The 8,813-nt window shown below is 46.7% G+C and overlaps 1 protein-coding gene across 1 annotated transcript in view; it reads left to right on the forward strand.

The window, feature by feature from the left end:
- Nucleotides 1–8,212, forward strand: part of LOC149371708 (ecdysone-induced protein 78C-like) — a 127,783-nt gene extending 119,571 nt beyond the window's left edge. Inside the window, exon 9 of the mRNA XM_089565974.1 lies at nucleotides 3,649–8,212. The gene's annotated coding sequence lies outside the window, so the exon portion shown is untranslated. The remainder of the gene's footprint in view (nucleotides 1–3,648) is intronic.
- Nucleotides 8,213–8,813: the final 601 nt, after the last annotated feature.

Consider the following 8,813-nt stretch of genomic DNA (forward strand, 5'->3'; position numbering starts at 1 on the left):
CACAGGTGCATCATCCCCCAGTCTGAATACAGTTAAAACTCGATTTAACGAAGTTGAGGGGAGCCGTGAATTATTTTGTTAAATCGAGAACTTCGTTAAATTGAATGAGGCATTTCTTGGGCACATAATTCGGTACATTCGATTATATGGTATGGCGGCATCCAGAAAGCTACCGCAGCATCATATTTGTAAAGCGTAAATGCTCCCAAAATGAAACTGCGGACCGCGGAAACGACCGGCGCCGCTAGCGCGTATGAAAAGAAACAACAAAAATTCTTACTCAACAAGAAAGGCCCGAGGGGACTACAAATTTATTTTCCGCCAAAGAAGTCGGTGATCTTTACCTGCGTGTGCTTTGTGAGCAACGGCCGCACCGATTTCTCGTAGGTCTGAAGTGCGTCAGCGCGTCTTCCGTCCCCTCGTGTGCGCCGGCAAAATGTCGCAGCCGATTGAGAGCATCCATCACCTGACCTGGTGTCGGCACGGGAGCTTTGGCACCTGCAGGGTTGTCGGCAGCATCTTCAGCCGTCACTCCCTCCACGCTTCCTACAAGCCGTCAACATATCGGCATCAGTCAAAACTTCCGTTGTGACTGCGTTTGCGTCGGCGTTCACGTAGTCTGAGAAACTTATGCCTGTGGGCACTTCATCCACTGAGCGAAGGTGTTCCCAGGCATCTTCATCCTCGTGCACGGCGCTCGCGCAGTCCGGACCAGCTTCGGCAGTTTCAGGGCCTAGTGTACCGAAACTGGCAGTCCTGAAGCAGTTGACAATTATCGACGGCCTCAATGCTCTCCAAGCCGCCGCCACCATCTCAACCGCCATAAAAGTATCTATTTTCGTCTCGCGCTTCAGCTCCAGGTTGAGGAGAACTCTGTCGACGACTCGACGCTTGTATGCGCACTTCACGCTATTAATTATCCCTTGATCCAAGGGCTGAACCACGGACGTTGCGTTTGGGGGGAAGTAGCGGAGCTCCACGCTGGTCAGCTCGACCTCTGCAACGTAGTGGGCCGCGCAGTTATCCAGCAACAGGCACACTTTCCTTTTCTGGCGACACATGTCGCTGTCGAATTCCTTCAGCCATGTAGCGAAAATGGCACGCGACATCCAAGCCTTTGAATTGGCAACGTACTTCACAGGAAGCTTTTTTGGTGCCTTTAAAACAGCGCGGCCTCGCACTCTTTCCGATGACAAGCGGTTCTCGTTTGTCGGTGCCGTCCATGTTGACGCACAGCAAAAGAGTCAGCCTTTGTTTGCTGTGTTTGCCGCCGTGGCACGCCTGCCCCTTCAGGGCGAGTGTTTTTTTAGGCAGCATTTGGTAGAATAGACCGCTCTCGTCGGCGTTGTAGACGTCGCTGGGGGCATATTTTCCCAGAATGTCGGGCACGTTTTCAGACTGCCAGTCGCCGACTACAGCCATGCTTACGCTGCTCAGCGGTTCCTGACGATGCCGTGTCGTTCTTTGAAGCGCGACAGCCAGCCGGGACTTGCCTTAAACTCGTTGTCGCCCAGCAAGCACGCGAAAGAGCGAGCTTTTTGTTGGAGCAGGTCTCCACTCACGGGAATATTCTTCGCCCGCAAATCCATAAACCAGGCGAAGAGGGCCTCTTCCTTTTTGCTTTGAGGAGTAGTCTTCAGCGTTTTTTTGTGCGAGAGATTCCCCGACGAAGTGGCGCGGAGGATGTCATCTTTCCCTTTCAATATTGTGGAGAGAGTACTCGCTGGAATGCCATGTGCTGCAGCCACGTCACATTTCTTCTGTCCACTTGTCACAGCACGAATTATGTCCGCTTTCTCGTCCAGGGTAAGCCTCTTTCGTTTCTTGCAGGGCTCCATCTGCTAGTCAGGAGGGTTAGCGGCGCGCTTGCTCGCACACACCACGTCCGCGTTAACGATAGCAAGGCTAGACTGATGGAGGCCTAACAAGCTGAGCTTGACAAAGACGTGCGTTCAAAGGCACGGGGAAATATCCGCACAAGAGCGAACACAGAGCACAAGACACAAACACACATACAAAAAAAAAACGCGAACTGCAACAGCGCCGTCTATGAAATGTGGCATGAAACTTTTACTGCTGGCGCCGTCTCGTGAGCTCGACTCAAAATTAACTCGTTTTGCGCCGCGCGGTTTGAAAAAAGCGGCGGGCCGAAGATGCTCCGCGCTGTTACCGTTGACTCGTAATCAATAAATTTTGGGGTGCTGTCTACAAAATAGACCAAAAATTAACACTTTTTCACCTTTATTGCTCGAAAAAAGGTTCGTTAAATCGGGACAGATCACAGAATCGGTTTCGTTATTTCGGGTTAGTCAAAGCATTGAACCCTATGGGCGCCTGAGGGGGAATTAGGATACCTTCGTTAAATCGGGTTTCGTTAAATCGAGTTTTGACTGTATTCATAACTGGACTAGGCCCTGAAGATCTATTCAGAAGTGCATTTAGTTTCCTTCATAAATCATCTGATGTACTCACCACAGAGGAAAACTGGTTATAAAATATTGATCTCGCGCATTTCGTATCTGGGTCAGCAATTGATTCTGAAACTTTTTAAACGCTTTAAATACACATAAGGCTCTCGTGACTTTTCAAACTCCTTATACAGTCAAACCTCAATATAATGAACACGGATATTACGAATTATTGGCTATATCGAACTCTTCGTAAATATTTTTGACTAATTCATGCAATTTCTACTTTATATATCGAACACGGTTGGCCATGAAACGGGTATATCGAACTCCCCGGCGCCAAACTGCCCATTCGGATGGCAGGCGGCAGGCTTCGCCGCACTGACCAAGTGACTGGCGGTGATGCAGCACGCGTTCGCACCAAGGTTTGCACTTTCATCTCGCACTCGCCAACAGCGGCGTGTAGGGTTGCAGTCCAGCAGTCTGCACGTGTTCACGCCTCTGGCATCCGTCGACAGCGCCATGGAAGCAGCACTGGTGGTTGTAAGCGTGCAGTAACAATCCTGCGCTCATGTCTGCTGTCGCAGAGGTGATGAAAACGGCGGCAGCTTTCGCTCTGACGTACCGCTTTCCACGCGACACAACTGTGATACGGGGAAGCCACAGTATCCGGCGCTTAACCTGCGCTTGCGGTGCTGTGCGGAGGAGCCAACCTAACTGGCACTCGGTTTTTTGCGGTCTGCGGAACAGCCGCGAGCGTCTTCGAAACGCCACCATAACCTGGGAAAACATCTATCCGCTTCTCTTGTAAGGATCACCAGAATTGCACTAAATTGCACAGTTATTGCGTGCGTTTGGGGCGAAATTTTATATTACGAATTTCGGCTATAGGAAACTGTTTTACGATTATTACTGGTTTGCTATAACGAGGTTTCACTGTATAGCCTTTCTTTTTTATAAATGTTCCTCAGCAGTTCAGGTGTGATTCATGGCTTCTTAGTGGTCTTTCTTTTCTGTGCATGGTTATACGGAAAACACTCACAAAAGCTTGCTTGAGCACCCGTATTTCAGTGGTAGCGAAGTACAAAAATTTTTGCCCATGCACTGATATTTTGGTGCACTTTAATAAGCCCCTGTTGGTTGAAAGAGCCTTCTACGATGGCATGCCTTGGTACGTGAAAATACATCCTTGGGTCATTTCTGCTGTGTGAAGGGGAGTGTTTTTCTTTCTTTTTTCCAGGTAGCCCACCTCAGCAGGACTCGCCAGTGTTTTGAGTGGTGTGAAAAGCGGACATGAGGCACCAGCAGACTCCCATGAGAATCTCACTGTGAGGCCCCCCCCCCCCCCCCTTGTGTGTCGATCATCGATAATTTATTTCTTCATACCATGGTGGCAACACACTCAACCCGGTAGTGTCATCACTGTGCCGCTGCTGTCTGGAGGACTCCTCTTGTGGTGTGATTTTAGCCCCTCCCATCCTGTTCTGGGGCAGACCATGCAGGTGTGTGGTGTCACCCCAGGGCCTGTTGTGTTCATTTGCTGAAGCAGCACACCATCAGTGCCCTCCGCATCCCAGTGCAATCTAGACGAGGCTGGTTTGCTAGCTCTGCACAGATGTAAGCACGCTGCTACTGACTTTATTTTCTGGGGCACAAGTGCACTGCTTGCCACAGCCTGACCGGTGTTCATGCACAGAAAAGTTAGTTGGATGTGTTTGTGCAAATGCAGCCTTATGCAGGTGCTGAGCAACTCTGGCCTCGGAAGCCCCGTGAAGATTTACTGCGAAGACAGTGTGGTGCTTCTTAGAAGACAGTTCGCACAGCCTGTGAGGCTGCCTACTTGTCTAGCTGCTTTGTATCATGGGGAATGTCTTCAAGTCTTGTGTGTTGAGAAAAGTGGCACTGTGTGAAAAGGGCACATGAAATGGGCAGCAAAGAGGGGATTCACTCATGTTGCAGCCAGTCCTGCAATACACTTCACACTCATTGACCCTTATGTTTTTGAGTTATTACTCTCTATTTGCTGAATCTTGTTACATAGAACTTTTCTTTTGCTGATGCAAATTAAAAAAAAACGCCGGTATATGTGAATGTTTGACCAGTGTAAAATGCCTAAACATGCTTCTTTTATTAGTATGTTCAGACCTCCGCAGCTGCATAGATGTACAAGATTTGTACACCTTTGCACATGAACAAAGTTTGGCCTTAGGCATTTGTTTATGTATGCTTTACTCTTATTTAAAGTGAGTTCTTTTCGTGTTATTTATTCTTCAGTGCTGTCTGAATGTCTCAGCGGCACCTTGTGTGAATGAAGCACTGCATCATTGCTTCTCATATGTGCATTTGTCTCACTACAATCATCTTACCTCTTATGCCTGTTTCTCATTTTGAAAGCTATGCATGGTATCTTTCACAACACCATGCTTGCCGGATAGTCTGAATGGATAAGCTACCTTTTAATAACTGTGGCCATCAGCCTGTTCTGGACTCTGGATGTATCACTGCCATTAAAAGGCCTTCTGCGATGTCCGAGTCGCACTTAGTTTGCCTTATGAGGTATTCCAGATGGCCACCTTTACCTTAGTGCTTGAGGAAAGGAACACATTATCATGACTGCTGCAAGAATCGGTTGGAAATGCATGAAGAGGGTTGGATTACCGGTGTGTTTAGGCTGAGTGCAGTAAGATGGCAAGTGACCCAAAATAGGTCACAACATGCTCACACATTAGAGTAACTTAGTTCTTGATGGTGAGTGCTTTGCAATGCAAAGGTGTTTATCACTGCAGCTCTGCTTTTTCTGGGGGTATTTGAAATGTCGACTTGTGCATTACATATAATGTATGCACACTTCAATGCCCCCCCCCTTCTGATTCCTTCCTAGTTGTGCTGTTCTTCACTGTCTGCCCCAGAACAGGATGATAGCTGCGTGCACAGCATCTTGTGTTTGTTTTCAGATGTTCGCACCATGACTGTATTTGCCCTCGTGTCTGCATTTTCGGAGGCAGTGCTGGTCCACAGTAAGGCCACCTTTGAGTTGAGTTGTGGAGAGGAGGCGTGTGTTTGTCATGCAATCGCATACACATGCAGTGTTTGCCGGCATTCCGCTTATGTTTGGCCAGCACTGTCAAGCAGTAGTGTCGGAGTCATCCCCCTTGGAGCTGGGCTCAAGTAACATTGTGGAGGTGGCCGGTGGCATCTCAAAACTGCGCGAGCAACATCTTTCTCATTTTGGTGTTGTGCCCATTTGTTGACTGTGTGTGGTGTGTGTGTGTGTGTGCGTGCGTGTGCAGTTGTGGTTCACTGCCAAGGTCGTCTTCTTGCCCCGCCTTCAGATGCGCATACCGTTGCTCACTGTTCCCGTCGTTTCCCCTCGTTACCCGAGCCAGGTTGACTGCAGCCATTGTCCTCTTTGACCCATCATTTGTGATCTGCTGTAGGTTGTTCATCGGCATTCGTTAGGTGCAGGATGCTAGCTGCCTTGTGAAGCCAAGCTTTGATGCCAAGCCTGGCAAATCATGGGCCACATCGAGCGAGGCAGCACCTGTGGCGGCATAGGGGCTGTTGCTCAGCAGAGTACAGCATTATTTCAGGCACACACATATATGCACTGTCCACCAGAGTTCACATTTGCATAAGCATCTAGGAGGCCATGTCGGTTGGTGGCATGACATTCCAGTGGCTTAAATCATTTGTGAATTGCGATACTGCCAGACGAACGTGTGGCCTTATTTTCTGCCCAAGCTTTTGCGTACCCAGAGCTACAGCGTTTTTTAGTCTTTAATAAGGTAGCTCTATTTCTCTCGTACTTCTTATACTTTATGCGCCTGCAAGAGAAAGTGTAGAGGTTCTACATTATTTTTAGTTTGTCATGAAGGCCGTGTGTAAATGCTCAAGTTGGAGTGAGTGAAAGTTATTGTAGCAGCTTAATATGCCACAGTCACTGGCAGTTAACCATTTTCTACATATTTGCTGGTTCTACATGTATACTGGTGAGAGGACAAGCTTATTGAAGTCTTTCTATGAAGCACTGAGAGTGATCTTCTAGAGTTGTTTTTAAAGTCATCATTTTCAACGTGTTGGTGTTAAGGGCGGAGGCAGTTGTTCCACGAAAGATTGAATGTTGACATCTACATTAAGGTTTTTGAACAGGTATCAGTTTTCACTCACAGGTCAGTTGCATGCTCGCTTTGCATTGCTAGCGTGCAATTCGCGTTACAATCAAAATTAAAAGTTCCTCTTTTTTCTCCTGTAGCTCAGCGTTGGCTTTAGTTTTAGGTTGGTTGGTTTCCTTTTTATGTATCGCGGCCTTGCATTTTGCAGAAGCTTCCCATGAATCAAACTTTTCTACTCTGTAGATAAAATAAGGGAGATTTGTGTTCTTTGCACATTTCTGCACTGCACATTGCACCAGTTGTACAGAGTCTGGAAACACAGGAGCATTGCATATCTGTCCAGAATCTACTCCTTCCTGCCACAGGCCGTAAATCCTCTCCCCAAAGCTCGGGGCTTCGTTATCGTAGAGTGTTATTGATTACTCTTTCTTGTGCAGCTTCTACTCTAGTAGTAGTTTTATACCTTTTTTAACGTGGTTTTAAGAGAAAAAAAACATGCAGTTGTTTTTAGGATAGACTTTTTTTTTATTACTTTTCAGAGCGGTTGCTGCAAACTGTACTGCAGACAGATCCTGGTTTAGGAGACCATCTTGTAAGCTGTAGGTAGTCACTGTCACCTCGAGTGTATCGCTGTAATTTTTCTAACAGTCTGTACCTGTTTCTGTTGGTTCAAAGCCCTTCCGCGTGTTTAGAGCACTGTTATTACTTGAATGTTTGTTCTCTATAAATGAACTTGCCCATATGTGGAGGTGAGTGGTGCAGGTGATGTTACAGATGGCAGTCGAGTGAGCAGTGTCTTGTGTGTCCCATAACTACTGCAAGTGAACTTGTTCTGTGTACAGTTTCAGGGCTTTTTCTTCTTTTCTCCAAAAATTCCACACCATTCTTTCTTTGTACTTTTTTTTATTCTAACAGTTTGATAAAATTTCTTAAAAGCCTCGGGCATCAGTAGGGCATGAAGTGCCATAAGTACTGCGAATCTCATTGAGGTAATCTGCTAATAATTAATTGGTAATGTATGGCGTCGAGTGCACCTAGAATACATGGATCTTAAGAACTAGTAACCAGTGCTGCTGTTGTGCAACTGAGTTGTCGGGCATGTTGTACTGTTATGCTTAATCATTTTTATTTTCCATGGACCCGGTTCTTGCGATATTGCCACAGCAGCTTTTGTTTAGCACAAGTGGCCCAAAGTTACTACTGTACAAAATTGTGGTGAAGTACTTGCGAGTTATCTTTGTGCTCACATTCCTTTGAAAAGTGTGCTAGTACTTGCTTGGACGGTGTGTTATGAGCATGTGCTTGGGCAGCACAGTGTGTTCTGAGGTGCTGAAGGCAGTCTTGTTGATTGGTGACATTAATGGTAGTGGACTCGAAGGTATCATATCCTGCCGCTTTTTCTGGCCAGTGACAGCTATGCAAGCTTCTGGCCTAAGGAGAGGCTACTACAGGATGTGTTTTGTTTCCTCCATGCAACCTCCTTTTTCTTTTACGCCTCAACCGGTGAGTAGGCACCAGTGAGCTGATATGCAGTGGCACACCCAAAAGATTATCACTGCCAGAATCATTGTACTGGGGATGTGACACAATACTTTTTGCTCACCTGTTTATCTTTGTTTTCATTGTGGAAGCAGTGTCAACAGGTTCTGTACTAGTTGTTACAAAATAAAGGAGTGTCTATTCAACCCTGTCCATCAAGTGTAACCATTGTAAAGTCATATGACTGCCGCCACAGTGGCTCAGTGGTTATGGCGCTTGGTTGCTGACCTGAAAAACGTAGATTGGATACCAACCACAGCGATTGAATTTCGATGGAGGCGAAATTCTAGAATCCCATGTACTGTGCGATGTCAGTACACATTAAAGTACCCAGGCAGTCGAAATTTACGGAGCCCTTCGCTACGGCGTCCCCCATTGCTCAAGTCGCTTTGGGACGTTGAACTCCCATAAAACCAGACCAAACCACATTAATCGCATCACAACAAAAATTGCCTTTGTTATTGGTGCATTATTCCAGCTCAGGTTTACAATACCCCTCCCTGTGAAAATGTTAATGGATTGTAAACTAATTACAGCTCCACTTCACTATGGCCAAATCATCTGGGGTATGACGACATGAACAAACAAAATGTCGCAAAAAAAATCGCATCACAACAAAAATTGCCTTTGTTATTGGTGCATTATTCCAGCTCAGGTTTACAATACCCCTCCCTGTGAAAATGTTAATGGATTGTAAACTAATTACAGCTCCACTTCACTATGGCCAAATCATCTGGGGTATGACGACATGAAC

This window comes from Amblyomma mixtum, chromosome 1, assembly GCF_055824585.1.
Source record: "Amblyomma mixtum isolate Tamu chromosome 1, ASM5582458v1, whole genome shotgun sequence".
Classification (NCBI taxonomy): Eukaryota; Metazoa; Arthropoda; class Arachnida; order Ixodida; family Ixodidae; genus Amblyomma; species Amblyomma mixtum.